Consider the following 15,928-nt stretch of genomic DNA (forward strand, 5'->3'; position numbering starts at 1 on the left):
GTTCTCCGGGCTGCAGGTGGTAATTACGGCTTTGAGGTGGTGCTGATATATATTTACACACAGAGTCAAAGTGGGACTCGGAGTCTTGAACACACGTCCATGTTGTCCCCCCAGCTTCCCTCCCCCACCAGATGGACTCGACACACAGAGGACGAGCCAGGCAAAGGGACACTTTCTGATGCTGCAACTCATGTTTTAGGGTGATCAAAATCAGAAGCTCCCCTCTTTATGAGCTAGACTATTCTATGGTTCCTTTTTACTGCAAGAAGATGAAGAGTTGCAGTGCAACTCTTGAGTTAAAGAGAAAATTGAAGAATATTAGGAAATCAAAAGGAAAACACAGCATATCAGAATCTGGGGGAACCAGGCAAAGCAGGAGAACCTACTGTCCTAAAAATAATTTTAATAAACAAAAAGAACGAAAAGGAATTAATTAGCCATACCACTGAAAAATTAGGGGGAAAACACAAAATAAGCATGAGAGAATAAGGAAGAAGTTGCAAATATAAAAGCAGAAATTACTGAACTAGAAAATAGAAGAATGATATACTTGATTAAGTGGTAATTCTTCAATGCTATCAATAAAATAGATATACCATTAGGTAACCTAATTAAAAAGGAAAAATACACAAAATAACAAATGCTATTGTGAAAATAACCACAAAAGGAGAAGAAACTAAAAAACCATTAGAAAGAAAAAGGTTTACTTAACCCCATGGGAAAAAATGAAAATTTCCATGAAATAGGTAATTTTCTAGGAAAATATAAATTACTCAACCTGACAGTGAAAGAGTTATGTTAATGGACTAATTTCTTAGAAAAACTAGAAAAAAAAATTATTAAAGAGTTATTTTCTCCCCCAAAAAACACCACTTCCAGACAGTTTTACAGTGAAAATCTAGCACAACCTTAAGGAACTGTTGCTTGAAAGCTAGAAAATTGAGGAAACTTCCCATCATTTTTATGAAGTTAGGACTTTATTTTCAAACCCTGACAAGAAAGTTATAGACCAATCTCATTTTTTACTACCAATGTAAAAATACTAACTAAAATGTTATCAAACAGAACCCAACAACACTTTTAAAGGGTGATACACAGAGATTCATTCTAGGATTGTAAGAAGTTTTCATACTTGTAAATCTATTGATAAAAGTAATCATAGTAATAGATTGTGAGAAAAATTATAAGATGGTTTCTATTGAGACTATCAAGACTCATCAATTTCAAAATTATTTTTAATAATAAATTTAATAATTATTACAAAAACTCAATATGAAAAAAAAATTTACACGCCTGGGGACTCAACAAAAGACATAAACAAAGGAAAGATATAATTGTGGATAGAGCATCCCATAAAGATGTCAATTCTCCCTAAGTCAAGCTATAAATGCAATTCCATTAAAATATCAACCATATTTTTTACCGGACCATTTGATTCTAAAATTGAAGATATAAATAAGAATAACGAGTAGGGACTTCCCTGGTGGCGCAGTGGTTTAGAATCCACCTGCCAAGGCAGGGGACACGGGTTTGAGCCCTGGTCCGGGAAGATCCCACATACCGCAGAGCAACTAAGCCCGTGCGCCACAACTACTGAGCCTGAGCTCTAGAGCCCGCGAGCCACAACTACTGAAGCCCGCGTGCCTAGAGCCCGCACACCACAATGAAGAGCAGCCCCCGCTTGCCGCAACTACAGAGAGCCCGTGCGCAGCAATGAAGACCCAACGCAGCCACAAATAAAATAATAAATAAATAAATTTATAAATAAATAAATATGAAATTAAAAAAAAAAGAATAACTAGTAAAATCCTGATTAAAGAAGACAAATTAGGATGAACTAACTCAACCAGATGTTAAAGATGAGATAATTAAAATATTGTGGTTCTGGCACATAAATAGACAGACCAGTAGGTAGAATAAAAAGTCTATAAGCAGATCCAAATATACATGAGAATTAGGAATGTGAGAACACTCAGTAGTTAAATAAACTGTCTTGGGAAAACTGGGTGGACATTTGGAAAATATAGTTTGAGTGTTAAATCATGAATCCAAATAAATGAATTCCTGATAGAGCAAAAGAGGAAACAAGGAAAATTCTAGGAAGAAATTATTTTTAATTTCAGAATCTGAGAAACCTTTCTAAAAATGATCAAAAACTGCAATAACAGTCAGAAGCCGTAAAAGAAAACATTGGTAAATTTAACTACATAAAGAAAGTACACTAAAATGATACCACAAGCCAAGTACGAGAAATAATAAACTGAGAAAAATTATTTTTAACTGATAGCACAAATAATATCTAATTTCCTTAACATATAAAGAACTCCTACAAATCAATGGAGTAACACCAAGAATTCAATAGACAAAGGGTATGATTTAATTCTTCACAGAAAAGAAAATGCAGATGTCTCTCAAATATGTAAAAATCCAATAACAACAGTATACACAGTCTTTTAAAAGGGTAAATTTATCAGAAGAATCCAGTAACACAAGTATGACGCAACAAATAACAGAGCTTCACAATACACAGAGCGTTACTACTGGGTTGAAGTTGAGATTTCTTTGCAGCTCTTTTTTTCTCTAGAATATATTCCACGCAAGATCAGAGCATGAATAAGCAGAGGCACTGTCACGGGGGGAGACCCCAGGGTGGGTGCTGGTAGCAGGCTAGAATGTAGTTGTCCGTAGCACAATGAACATGGTCTAACAACACAGTGGGCAGGATCTGGCCAAAGATTTCGTGAATAGGATGTTCACTCCATCACTGTCTAATTTCCCTAACTTTGGAACTGACCAAGCCCTGTGCTGGATCACTATGGGGCCATTAAAAATATGTCACTGGCAAAAAAAAAAAAAAGAAAGTTACTTGAAATTTTTTTTCCTGCCGATTTTGTAGATGTTAGATTCATTTGTTTCTGTTTGTTTTTAATTTTATGGCTTGCTGTCTTCTATTTTCTATTTTAGTCTTACATTTTAAATATCTAAGCTATGAACTGGTTCAAAAGTTAAAATTGCATGAAAAGTTAGCTCACAAAAGGCTCAGTTCTCTCCCTACCCTCTCCGCCCACTTCCTCTCCACCAGGAACTAGACTCACTGATGTCTGTGCTTCCTTCCCATGTTTCTTTTTCCAGGCACATCTGTATATTCTTCTTCTATTCTCTCTCCCACAAAAGTTAGCACACAGTGTACACGTGCTTCTCCTTTTCCTTTTTTTCACTTAACAGCCAATACTGGAAATCTCTCCATATCCCTTTAGAGAACTTAAGGAAAGAGCTTTTAACAGACTTCATCACCTACAGAGAAATCGTTATTCCTCTTGATCTGTATTATCTGAATATGGTTTGTTCAGAGACGTCTTCTGGGTCTGAAGTTCACCTAGATGCTTGCTGGGCTGTTGGATTCTAGGGACAACTATGAAATGGAGCAGGACCCCCATGGTCCTTCCCCACCATGTCCTCCACCTGCCTTTTGTCTGTAGAAAAACTTTAACCAAAGAATAAGTTTCCTCAGAGAAGTGGAAAAATGCAGAAGCAAGCAAAACAGTCAAACAGGACAAAATAATCATAGTTTAGTCACTAAGCAAAGTCAAGGACCTTTAGTTCCTCCTCAAGGGCTATGGATAATATTCTGAGCCGTATCCTGTGAGCCGTCTTGTAGATACTGAAACGCCCACCAGGTGGAAGAAGTGAACTACATGATGACCAGACTGTAGCCATGAAGCTGCCGCAATTCTGAGAACTGGCCTCAAGGAAATGGGAACAAACCGACCCTGGAACTGAAGACTAACTGTACTTAAACAATCCAGATGACGCTGATCAGAGCACCGCAGGACCAATTTCAAGATGAGTGTCAGAGCTGCCTGTGCTGTTTCTGCACGTAGCCCTCTCCCTCCGTCTATAAAAGCTCTTGCCCACTGACTGTCACTGGGGGGCCAGTGGGCTTTTGGACAGGAGTCCGCCCTCCCCCGTCCCCCATTTCTGGCCTCCAAAATAAAGCAGACTTTCCTTTCTGCCAACCTGGCCTCTTTACTGGCTTTAGAGCAGTGAGGAGCGGAACCCCACTTTCGGTAACAACAATGCCATTTAGAGTTTCGTGTGGATGCACAAGGTGTCCTGGCCGCAGCGGCAGGAGGTGGGGTGGAGGTGCGTGGGCGCTGGGCTGGCTGCCGACCCAGACCTGGCCCTGCCTTGGGCCGGCGGGGCGCCCTGGCCTCGGTGAGGACATGAGGTACATGAAATGACCAGCTGCCTGTAAGGCACGCAGAACCCCTCCTCCGTGCTATGCGAGCACCAATCATTCACGCCGTGGCTTTCTCTACCATGCTGTCGTCATCAGGCTCGGCTGGAGACTTTTTCCCAGTGTTGTAGGAGGCTGTGAGGGTTCTGTGGCCCCCATGCCAGCCCTGGAGCCGCTCACCCCCTAAAGGGGCCAGAGACTCCCAGCACGCCGGTGGCGGGGGATGGCGTGGGAGCTCTGCACCCACCTGCCCGTCTGTCCGTCTGTCTTGGGGAGGGATTTGTCTCCTTTCCCTCTAGCTTCTCTCAGCTGTTTGGGGCACTTGTATTTGCCTGGGGGATCATCCGTTTGGGGTTTTAAGCGCGTTAGGTTATTCGAGTCGAACAGCATAATCAACCCCTTACGATTCTTTTCAATAATTTTCTCTCGACCTGTGGTCATTGATAGTTCTGGAAATTTTTGACTCGTGTTTTTCCCAATGTGAGGCGGCCCCACTGGACGCTGCTGGCCTTGAAGGTGGACGGACGCAGAGGCCGCGAGCCGAGGGAGGCTGTAGCCTCTAGAGGCTGGAAGGTGAGAGGACAGTGCTACCCAGAGCCTCCGGAGGGGAACCAGCACGGATTAGAACAACAGCGGCGCTGGTCTGTGAAACAGGTGGTTTGAGCGGCGCCACTTCGGCTCCTTCAAGGGGGCGTCTCTCTGTCCACCCGCGAGGGGCAGGGCTGCTGTGCTCAGGAAAGGCCGGGGGGCGTCTCGGAGGAGCAGGTCCCGGCCTCGCAGGACCGAAGGCAGGAGCTGTTCTCCAGTCCCCAGGTGGGCTTTTCGGAGGGCGTAATTCAGCCAGAGACGAGGCACTCACCTGTGGGCACCACAGTGGCCTGTGTGTGTGTGTGTGTGTGTGTGTCGGTGTGTCGGTGTGCACACACACAGTGTGGGTGGTTCAAAATATCAGACAGCTATACCCTCACAGCTTGGAGGCCAGGTGTCTGAAATCAGGTGTTGTCGGGAAGCGAGCATAGCGCATGTCCTGAACCAGTGACGTCTGCGGCCCAGGACACGCTGCCCACCGGGCTCTTCCTAGGCTGGGGCTGGGGCCTCCCTGTGACCTCTGCCCCCTGGACCTGCACACCCTCCGGTCCGATTGTCCTCGTTCCTGCGGATCGTGTGAGCTGCAGAGCCACCTCCCTGACTGTTTCCGCTGAAATTCGCTGGAGTCGCACCTGGTATTTGCAGTCAGAACGCTGACCGGCCCAGATGCTTATGCAGAAAAAGTTACCCCCGCGATTCCTGCTCCCAGAGGTCTGCGGCAGAACCGGCCCCCCGGTGTCCTTGGACTGCGTCGCTCAGACAGAAGGACAAAGAGGCGTAAACTTGTGAAGGGGAAGAGAAAACCAGTGGAAGATGCGCTGAGAGCCTACTCATGTGACCCTGTAAATGTCTTAATTCTGGGAGGAACTTGAGGGTCTGTGTGTCATTTCATTAGCACAGGGAGTGAAAGGACAAAACCACAGCTGCTGGGCTGTAATAGAACCTGCGTTTTTTTTTGTTTTGTTTTGTTTTTAATTAGTTAATTAATTAATTTATTTATGGCTGTGTTGGGTCTTCGTTTCTGTGAGGGCTTTCTCTAGTTGCGGCGAGCGGGGGCCACTCATCATTGCAGTGAGCGCGCCTCTCACTATCGCGGCCTCTCGTTGCGGAGCACAGGCTCCAGACGCGCAGGCTCAGTAGTTGTGGCTCACGGGCCCAGTTGCTCCGTGGCATGTGGGATCTTCCCAGACCAGGGCTCGAACCCGTGTCCCCTGCATAGGCAGGCAGATTCTCAACCACTGCGCCACCAGGGAAGCCCCCAGAACCTGCATTTTAATAAGATATTCAAGCCTAGCATTTACCCTTTACAACAGATAGATATTGCCCCTCCCCAGGAGGTAAGTAGCCTCTGGGGAGAAGCTGCCAGGGGAGGACCCTCCCCCCTTACGTGGCCTTCAGGGACCCCTGGAAGCGGCTCCCCACGCTCTCCTTGCATCAGAGCGGGAGGAGCCGGCCCAGGGCACCCGAGCTCCCAGCTGTGTCTGCGCTGCTGAGGAAGGACAGGACGCAGGCGGGGCCTCGTCCGGGTGCAGGCCGGGGCAGGGGGCCGCTCCCGGGCCCTTGCTCACACGGGACCCTCCTCCCTCCACTTCCATCCAGAACGACCCCCCGCCCCGTTTCTTACAATCGGGTTCAAACACCCCTCCTCCAGGAGGACTTCCCTGATGGCAGTCCCCACGCACAGCAGCCAATGGGACAGGTCTCCTCTGGTCTGTGCCTCCAACTCTCCCAATAAATGCAAGATGCAGGGGCCAGGGAGCCAGGCATGGTCTCTGATCTCACACCCCACTCCCTGCAGTGAGGCCACAGCTGCTCACCTCCCCCTTCATCTTCTCCTGGAAGGCAGAGAGCCAAAGTGCAGCAGAAAGAACCCCCATCCCTTCCCAGCCCCCCAGCCCTGGCCCCTTCTGAGGCTGCGTTACTGGCAGCGACCACCAGGGGACAGGGCACGCCCAGAAACAGGAATTGGACCTACGCCAGGCCTGGGGCCCAGGGGAGGGGCCTCCAGCAGGGGGGCCCAGGGACCTGCCAGCCCCACCCTCTCTGATGACAGCTGGGGACGCTGAGGCCCGGGCAGGTTGGGACTGCTTGGGCAGTTCTGTGCTCCCTGGTATTGGAGTGGCCCCAGTTCCCCCCTCAGGGGCACCGCTGAGTGAGGGCTGGGGTCCAGTGCAGACAAGCCTCCTGCAGCTCTGTGGGCAGCTCTGAGCCCACCGGCCCCGGGCCTGGCCAGGGGCTCTGTGGAGCCTCCGCTCGCTACAGGCTGAGATGGGCACGACGCCCAGCCCCCGGGGACGTGGGAGAGTTTGAGAGCTCAGGGCTCAGAGTTGGGTCGCTCTCCCTCAACCTGAGGATCCCGGTCCTGCCCGGCCCGCCCCCAGGCTCCCACCCTAGACAGTCCTCCACCGCAGAGTTCAGCATCAGCCGGTCCATGAAGAGGACGGCACCCTGTGCCATCCAGGCGGGGGTGGTGAGGAGGCTGGTCCCAGGTTCCTGCCAAAGCTGCTCCCCCAGCCCCAGCCCAGGGCTCCCTAGGACCTTCCGCTGCCTCTCCCGCTGCTGCCTCCTTCAGTCTCCAAGGACACCAAACTCGTCACCTAGTCACCTCCCTGGGAGGCTTTTGGCAAATCCCAGGCTTGGGGGCCCCTCCCTTCCCCACCCACGTCCATCCTTGGCTAGATGACCTTGGGTATGGCGATGACTTTTTATTTTTTCAATTCTTTTAATAGAACTCTTTTTTTAAAATTTATTTATTTATTATTTTTGGCTGTGTTGGGTCTTCGTTTCTGTGCGAGGGCTTTCTCTAGTTGCGGCGAACGGGGGCCACTCTTCATCGCGGTGCGCGGGCCTTTCAGTATCACAGCCTCTCTTGTTGCAGAGCACAGGCTCCAGATGCGCAGGCTCAGTAGTTGTGGCTCACGGGCCCAGTTGCCCCGTGGCATGTGGGATCTTCCCAGACCAGGGCTTGAACCTGTGTCCCGTGCATTGGCAGGCAGATTCTCAACCACTGCGCCACCAGGGAAGCCTGGGGATGACTTTTTAGATACAACACCAAGGCACAATCCATGAGAGAAATAACTGATGAGCTGGACTTCATTAAAATTAAAAACTTCTGCTCCGTGAAAGACAATGACGAGAGAACGAGAAGAGAAACCACAGACTGGGAGGAAGTATTTGCAGGGACACATCTGATAAAGGACTGATATCCAAAAACTATAAAGAACTCTTTTTTTAAAAAAATAGATCTTTATTGGAGTATAATTGCTTCACGATACTGTGTTAATTTCTGTAGTACAGCAAAGTGGATCAGCCATATGCATACACATGTCCCCATATCCCCTCCCTCTTGCGTCTCCCTCCCACCCTCCCCATCCTACCCCTTTAGGTCATCGCAAAGTGAGTTGATCTCCCTGTGCTATGCTGTTGCTTCCCACTAGCTATCTATTTTACATTTGGTAGTGTATATATGTCCATGTCACTCTCTCACTTCGTCCCAGCTTCCCCCTCCCACCCCATGTCCTCAGGTCCATTCTCTATGTCTACCTCTTTATTCCTGCCCTGTAACTAAGTTCATCAGTACCATTTTTTTTTTTTAGATTCCATATATATGCATTAGCATACGGTATTTGTTTTTCTCTTTCTGATTTACTTCACTCTGTATGACAGACTCTAGGTCCATCCACCTCACTGCAAATAACTCGGTTTTGTTTCTCTTTATGGCTGAGTAACATTCCATTGTATATATGTGCCACATCTTCTTTATCCATTCATCTGTCGTTGGACACTTAGGTTGCTTCCATGTCCTGGCTATTGTAAATAGAGCTGCAATGAACATTGTGGTACATGACTCTTTTTGAATTATGGTTTTCTCAGGGTATATGCCCAGTAGTGGGATTGCTGGGTCATATGGTAGCTCTATTTTTAGTTTTTTAAGGAAACTCCATACTGTTTTCCATAGTGGTTGTATCAATTTACATTCCCACCAACAGTGCAGGAGGGTTGCCTTTTCACCACACCCCTTCCAGCATTTATTCTTTCTAGATTTTTTGATAATGGCCATTCTGACCGGAGTAAGGTGATACCTCACTGTAGTTTTGATTTGCATTTCTCTAATAATTAGTGATGTTGAGCATCTTTTCATGTGCCTCTTGGATATCTGTATGTCTTCCTTGGTGAAATGTCTATTTAGGTCTTCTGCCCATTTTTTAATTGGATTGTTTGTTTTTTTGATATTGAGCTCCATGAGCTGTTTGTATATTTTGGAGATTAATCCTTTGTCTATTGTTTCATTTGCTAATATTTTCTCCCATTCTGAGGGTTGTCTTTCTGTCTGGTTTATGGTTTCCTTTGCTGTGCAAAAGCTTTTAAGTTTAATTAAGTCCCATTTGTTTATTTTTGTTTTTATTTCCTTTACTCTAGGAGGTGGGTCAAAAAAAGATCTTGCTGTGGTTTATGTCAAAGAGTGTTTTTCCTATATTTTCCTCTAAGAGTTTTATAGTGTCTGGTCTTACATTTAGGTCTTTAATCCATTTTGAGTTTATTTTCATGTGTGGTGTTATGTAGTGTTCTAATTTCATTCTTTTACATGTAGCTGTGCAGTTTTCCCAGCACCACTTTATTGAAGAGGCTGTCTTTTCTCCATTGCATGTTCTTGCCTCCTTTGTCATAAATTAGGTGACCATATGTGCATGGGTTTATCTCTGGGCTTTCTATCCTGTACCACTGATCTGTATTTCTGGTTTTGTGCCAGTACCATACTGTCTTAATTACTGTAGCTTTGTGGTTTAGTTTGAAGTCGGGGAGCCTGATTCCTCAAACTCCATTTTTCTTTCTCAAGATTGCTTTGGCTATTCGGGGTCTTTTGTGTTTCCATACAAATTGTAAAATTTTTTGTTCTAATTCTGTGAAGAATGCCATTGGTAGTTTGATAGGGATTGCATTGAATCTGTAGATTGCTTTAGGTAGTATAGTCATTTTCACAATATTGATTCTTCCAATCCAAGAACATGGTATATTTCTCCATCTGTTTACATCATCTTTGATTCTTTCATCAGTGTTTTGTAGTTTTCTGAGTACAAGTCTTTCGCCTCCTTAGGCAGGTTTATTCCTGGGTATTTTATTCTTTTTGTTGCAATGGTAAATGGGAGTGTTTCCTTAATTTCTCTTTCTGATGTTTTGTTGTTGGTGTATAGGAATGCCAGAGATTTCTGTGCATTAATTTTGTATCCTGCAACCTTACCAAATTCATTGATTAGTTCTAGTAGTTTTCTGGTGGCATCTTTAGGATTTTCTGTGTATAGTATCATGTCATCTGCAAACAGTGACTGTTTTATTTCTTCTTTTCCAATCTGTATTCCTTTTCTTTTTCTTCTCCGATTGCCATGGCTAAGACTTCCAAAACTATGTTGAATAAGTGTGGCAAGAGTGGACATCCTTGTCTTGTTCCTGATCTTAGAGGAAATACTTTCAGTTTTTCACCATTAAGTATGATACTTGCTGTGGGTTTGTCATATATGGGCTTTATTGTGTTGAGGTAGGTTCCCTCTATGACCATTTTCTGGAAAGTTTTTATCATAAATGGGTGTTGAATTTTGTCAAAAGCTTTTTCTGCATCCATTAAGATGATCACATGGTTTTTATTCCTTAATTTGTTAATGTGGTGTGGTGATGACTTTTTAGATACAACACCAAGGCACAATCCATGAAAGAAATAATTGATAAGCTGGACTTCATTAAAATTAAAAACTTCTGCTCCGTGAAAGACAATGACGAGAGAACGAGAAGAGAAGCCACAGACTGAGAGGAAATGTTTGCAGGGACACATCTGATAAAGGACTGATATCCAAAAAATATAAAGAACTCTTAAAACTCAACAATAAGGTCGTGACCACATGTGATGCACCTGCAGCAGAGGGGCTGCGTGACCAGGACGGGGGTTCATAGAAGGTTTGGGGTCTGGTGGAGATGGGACCACCCACAACTGGAGTAAGAACCGTGTAGCCGTGGGGATGGTCTGGAGCACAGGCAGACGCACATTAGCACGATACACTCACACACGTACATGCAGATACACGTCACACAGCACACGTCCGCACAAGACACAGTTGTGTGCACCCGCATACGCAGAAAGGCACACGTTATACAGACACACATGCAGATACACACACATGCACACACGCACTTTATAAAAAATTGAAGCATCAACTAAAGTAGAAGAGACATGAACGTCCCACCCTCAGAGGTGACCATGGTGAGTGGTTTGGTGTGTATCTCTCAGGCTCTGTGTCTCTCACACGCAGATTCATTTACGGCTGTGTGTCTCCCTGTTGACATCACGTATATGTGGTCTTACAGCCGGGATCCTGGATGCAGAGGGTTGGCCGACACGTGTCTCACGTAAGACCACCCCTGGGGTCTCGCTGCCGGCACGTGGAGACCCCTGCACCCCTTTAGCAGCTACACGGCATTCACTTGTCGACTTGGACCAGGACTGGTGGATCCCATCCCGTCTCCGCGGACATAAGTGCCGTTTCCAGTCTCCTGCCATTTCAACCAGTGCTGTGATGGGTACTCTTGGGAATGCATCTTTGAAAAACTGGGGGCCTCCCTGGTGGCGCAGTGGTTAAGAATCCGCCCGCCAATGCAGGGGACACAGCTTCCATCCCTGGATCGATCCTGGTTCGATCCCTGGAAGATCCCACACGCCACGGAGCAGCTAAGCCTGTGCGCCGCAACTACTGAGCCTGCACTCTAGAGCCCACGAGCCACAACTACTGAAACCTGCGTGCCGCAACTACTGAAGCCCAGATGCCTAGAGCCCGTGCTCCGCAACAAAAGAAGCCACCGCAGTGAGAAGCCCGCGCACCGCAATGAAGAGTAGCCCCCGCTCGCCACAACTAGAGAAACCCCACGCGCAGCAACAAAGACCCAACGCAGCCAACAATGAATAAATAAATAGATTTATTTTTTAAAAAAAAGAAAAATTGTGCAAGAATTCCTGTGGGTAAACTCCTGGGATTAGCCGTGCAGGTAAAGGGTTGCACCTGTGGAGCTCTGGGGTCCTGGGCACTGTTCTCCCAGAGAGGAGTGTCCTTCCACGTTTCCCTCTAGAGGATCTGCTGGGCCCCTGCTTCCTCACACTGTCCCCAGGGCTGGTCGCCACCAGACTAGAAACCTGTCAGTGTGGTGTTGACAACGCTGTCTCCACGGTGTTTACATCTGCGTGTCCTCATCGGGAGGTCAAGCATCTCTGACCTTTACCGACCACGTGTGTTGCCTCTTGTTGGAACTGCACGTGTTTGTTCTTTGTCCCTTTTTAAAACATTGACTTTCAAGATTTGGGGGACCACAGGGGTGTCAAAACTTTCTCTGGCCCTGGGATGTGAGGAATGCTGTTCCAGTTTGTGGTCTGTCTTCCCAGCTTTCTACGTGTTTCTTGTTTCTGTTTGGCCATGGGAAGAGCCAGGCGTTTCCCTTCTGTCTTCTGGCTCTGGGGCCGTACTCAGAACAGGGGTCTCTACCCTGAGATCGCACACATATTTACAAAAGAGACTTCAATTTGTACCTCTCATCTTTAATCCATCTGGCATTTCCCTTTCATATAACAAAAATGCTACTTCAAGTAAAAAAAGAAAACAAAAATTAACTACTCCCCTCTTAAAATATGTGGCCTACACAGAAAGCCACCTTGTATAATTCCATTTATAGGAAACATCTAGAACAGGTAAAGACACAGAGACAGAAAGCAGATTAGGGGCTGCGGGCTGGGAGAGGGAGGAATGGGGAGTGAGGGCTTTGGGTTTTTTTCTTTTTCTTTCTTTCTTTTTTTTTTTTTTTTTAGGTAAGAAGTACCTTTCTTTAGGGAAATACACATTCCGTAGACAGAATGTGGTCCTTCTCAAAAGGCGAGAGTGGCCAGGGAGTGAGCGCTTTGGGTCAGGTTTTCCTTCTGGGAGTGAAACAGTCTGCCCTGAGACTGTGGGGAAGGGTGCACGTGACTGTGAATGTACTCGATGCTCGTGAAGTGCATGATTTAAAATGTAAAAAATTAAATGCCATTATATTAAGGCCTAAAATAAAAGACATCGCAAATAATGTAAAATGAAAAAGTAAAAATTAAAAAAGCAAAAACAGAACAGAAATAACAGGGGAGGGGAAGGAAAGTTCTGGGTTGCGGGGAGCAGGTAGAAGGTGTGGGTCAGAGCCGGCATTGAGGGCGGAGCCGGAGCCGGTTCTCCCTGCAGGGCTGGCGGGTCCAGGGCTGGCTCTGGGTCTCCACAGGAGCAGGTGCAGGTGACCTTCCCAGGCCACCTGGGGTCCTCGTACTGGAGACCCCTTCATGTCGGCGCTCACCCCAGCCTGTGCTGCCCTCGTGGGCCGTGTGGATACCCCTCACTCAGGGAGACGGAGGGGGTGTCCCCGTCGACCAGCCCCTCACTGATCTCCCGAGTGGAGCTCTGCAAAGACAGTGACCGGCAGTGGCCCTGAGGACTCAGAGCCCTGCCCGCCCGATGTTGATGCTTTTTCTGCCCACTGGACCCTCTGCTCCCAGATCAGGCACCCACCTGTGTCTGCACAGACCTTACCCGGGATGAAGTGAGACCCACCTCCAGGACTGGGGATAAACCTCGGGCAGAAGGGCGCCGCCCCAGCTCCCCACATCCCACCCCGTGACCTTGACCTGGGGGGTCAACACAACTGGCCCACCAGGCTTCTGGCCCCTCATCGGGGCAGGCCAACTAGACACGAACCCTCCCTTCCATGCACACGGGGAGGGAACACAGAGCTCCCCAGTTGGGACCCCAGAGGCGGCCTGGTCGGGAATGGGCTGCCCTGGGCCTACCTGTGTCACCTTAGGGTGCCTCCGGGGAAATGGCCAGATGCGTCTGTGACCGCAGCCTCAGGACATCAGGACACATTGCTCATTCCAGGGCTCTGGCCAAGCGAGCTGGGCAGGGGCTTCTCTAGAATGTGGTGCCTGGTGACCGGCTTCCGAGTTCTGTTGGGCTCTGTCGTCGGAGAAGTGAGGTCACTTCCTGGAGTTCCCATACTCGGGCTTCCTGCTCAGACATGAGCTCCCCAAGGGCCCTTCTGGGCTGCTGACTGCTCACCCCCACCCCATGCTGTGTCCCTGCACGGTGACACCAACAGGGAGGCCTGGGTGCCACCAGGACCCCAGCTCTGGGGACACAGCTGGGCTCAGACCCGGCTCCTCCTTGTCACCAGTGATGCGACCCTGGACAGGCTGTGTGCCTCTCAGGGCCTCACCAGTCTCCCCACCTGCACAGTGGGGTCATTCTAACATCTGCTTCCTAGAAATGTCATCAGGCATAGACACCTATGAACACCTACGGTGCCTGTAAAACCTGTGGGCTGGGATCACACGGAGCTCATGCACAGACTTAGCAGTGGGAGGACCACGGAAAGGGCTGGTGTAGCACAGAATACAACTCACACAGGCCTGGGTCTGCCCGGGGGTCTAGGGACGCTCGCTTCCCCTCCTATCTCTTTCTCAGTACCCCCGGGAGGGGTGAAAGGAATGACACTCTGACATCATTCCCCCTCTAGCAACAACCTTCCAGGTCCTCCTGTCATGTTTAAACTCAGGTCCAGGTGTCTCACCTCGGCCTGTGGGTGGGCCGCCCCACGATGGCTCCCAGCCTCCCTGCCTCTGCCACACATGCCTGTGTCGTCCCTTCCCTGAGGGTGGATGGGCTTTGGGACTGGGTTCAAACGAATAGAATTGGGCAAAAGGGATGGGCGGTTGTTTCCAAGACTGGTTTATGAAAAGTCTGTGACTTTCTGCCTGGTTCCCTCCCTCCTGTGTTCATTCTCTCTCCCTGTCTCTGTCTCTCTCTGTCTCTGGTCCAATGTTCTAGAGAAGCAAGATCAGGTATTAACGAGCTGCCTTAAGAGGCTCCAGTGCAAAGAACCAACCCGGCCCACAGACAGGAAAGACCCGAGCCCCCGTCCAAACTGAATCCCACCAATAACCCGAGAATGATCTCAGAGACAGACCCCACCCTGACTGAGCCTCAGCTGAGACCACAGCCCAGCCTCCTGGGGGACCGCGGGGCAGAGGCTCCCAGCTGAGCTGAGCCTGCCTCCTGGTCACAGACACTGAGAGGGGCAGTGTTTGTCCTTGTAAGCGCTAAGTTAGGGGATGCTGTCGCATGGCACAGACACCAGGACGTCCTTCCAGCCCCGGGTCTGGCCCTGCCTCCCCCATCCCCCCACCTCCACTCCTCCCAGCTCTCTCCAGCCACACTGGCTCCTGTCTCACCTGCTCTCCGGCCAAATTCTCTTCTGCCTCCGAGTCTCTGCACCTTTGAGCTCCCCGCCCAACTCACTGCTCACAGAGTGTGCAGGGCTGGCTGCTCTTGTCTTTCTGGTCCTGGCATCAATGTCACCAGGGAGCCTTTTAGACCCCCAGGGGCTCCCGGCCCTTCCTCCGGGGCCCTGACTCATTTCCCTAGAGCACTTGCTCTTCTCTCTCACGTGGATTTGCTTTATCTGCCCCTCCAGGCTGTGAGCTCCTGCAGGGCAGGGACCACCTGTCATGTCAGCACCGCCCCCGGGCCTAACACAGCCCCTGCTCAGGGTGAGTGCAGGGGGGACAGTAGCTGAATGATCTATAGGGGGTCTCAGAGCCCCCTCCCGCCTCTGAGCAGCCCCCACTGTATGTGGGCCTGGAGGCTAACAATAAAAGGTGCCTGTTGGATCCGCGGCAGGGGGACGCCCAGAATGACCCCGGGTGTCCTTTCCCTGCTCCAGTTGCTCCATCCAGTAGAGTGCGCACAGCCCGCCCCCTGGTGGTAAGCCCCGGAACTGCAGCCCCAGGCAGGAGACCAGAAAACTAACCACAGAACTTGTTGGGGGTCCTCAAGGCAGTGGTTCCACCGGGGCCGAGGGGGCAAAGGAGCAGGACCTGCCGGCTCCTGGGGGACGAGAGGGACCTCAGAGCCTCTCTTGCTCCCCTCGTTCCCTCCACTGTCCTGGTGTCCAGTTCACTCCGGAGGCCTCCTCATCCCAACCAGGGCAGTGACTCCACCCACTTCCAAATGAGGACCCCCAGGCACCAACAAGGAGGGTCTTGTCCTTGGT

The 15,928-nt window shown here is 49.0% G+C and overlaps 1 long non-coding RNA gene across 1 annotated transcript; it reads right to left on the reverse strand.

Moving 5' to 3' along the window:
* Positions 1–8,183: 8,183 nt before the first annotated feature.
* Positions 8,184–15,406, reverse strand: LOC309664286. The gene is made up of 3 exons (XR_014265714.1): positions 15,108–15,406; positions 13,668–13,833; positions 8,184–13,281 (listed from the first exon to the last, which is right to left on the reverse strand). It is a non-coding gene; the product is annotated as an uncharacterized lncRNA (long non-coding RNA).
* Positions 15,407–15,928: the final 522 nt, after the last annotated feature.

Source organism: Balaenoptera physalus (genome assembly GCF_965194825.1).
Source record: "Balaenoptera physalus genome assembly, chromosome: 7".
NCBI lineage: Eukaryota > Metazoa > Chordata > Mammalia > Artiodactyla > Balaenopteridae > Balaenoptera > Balaenoptera physalus.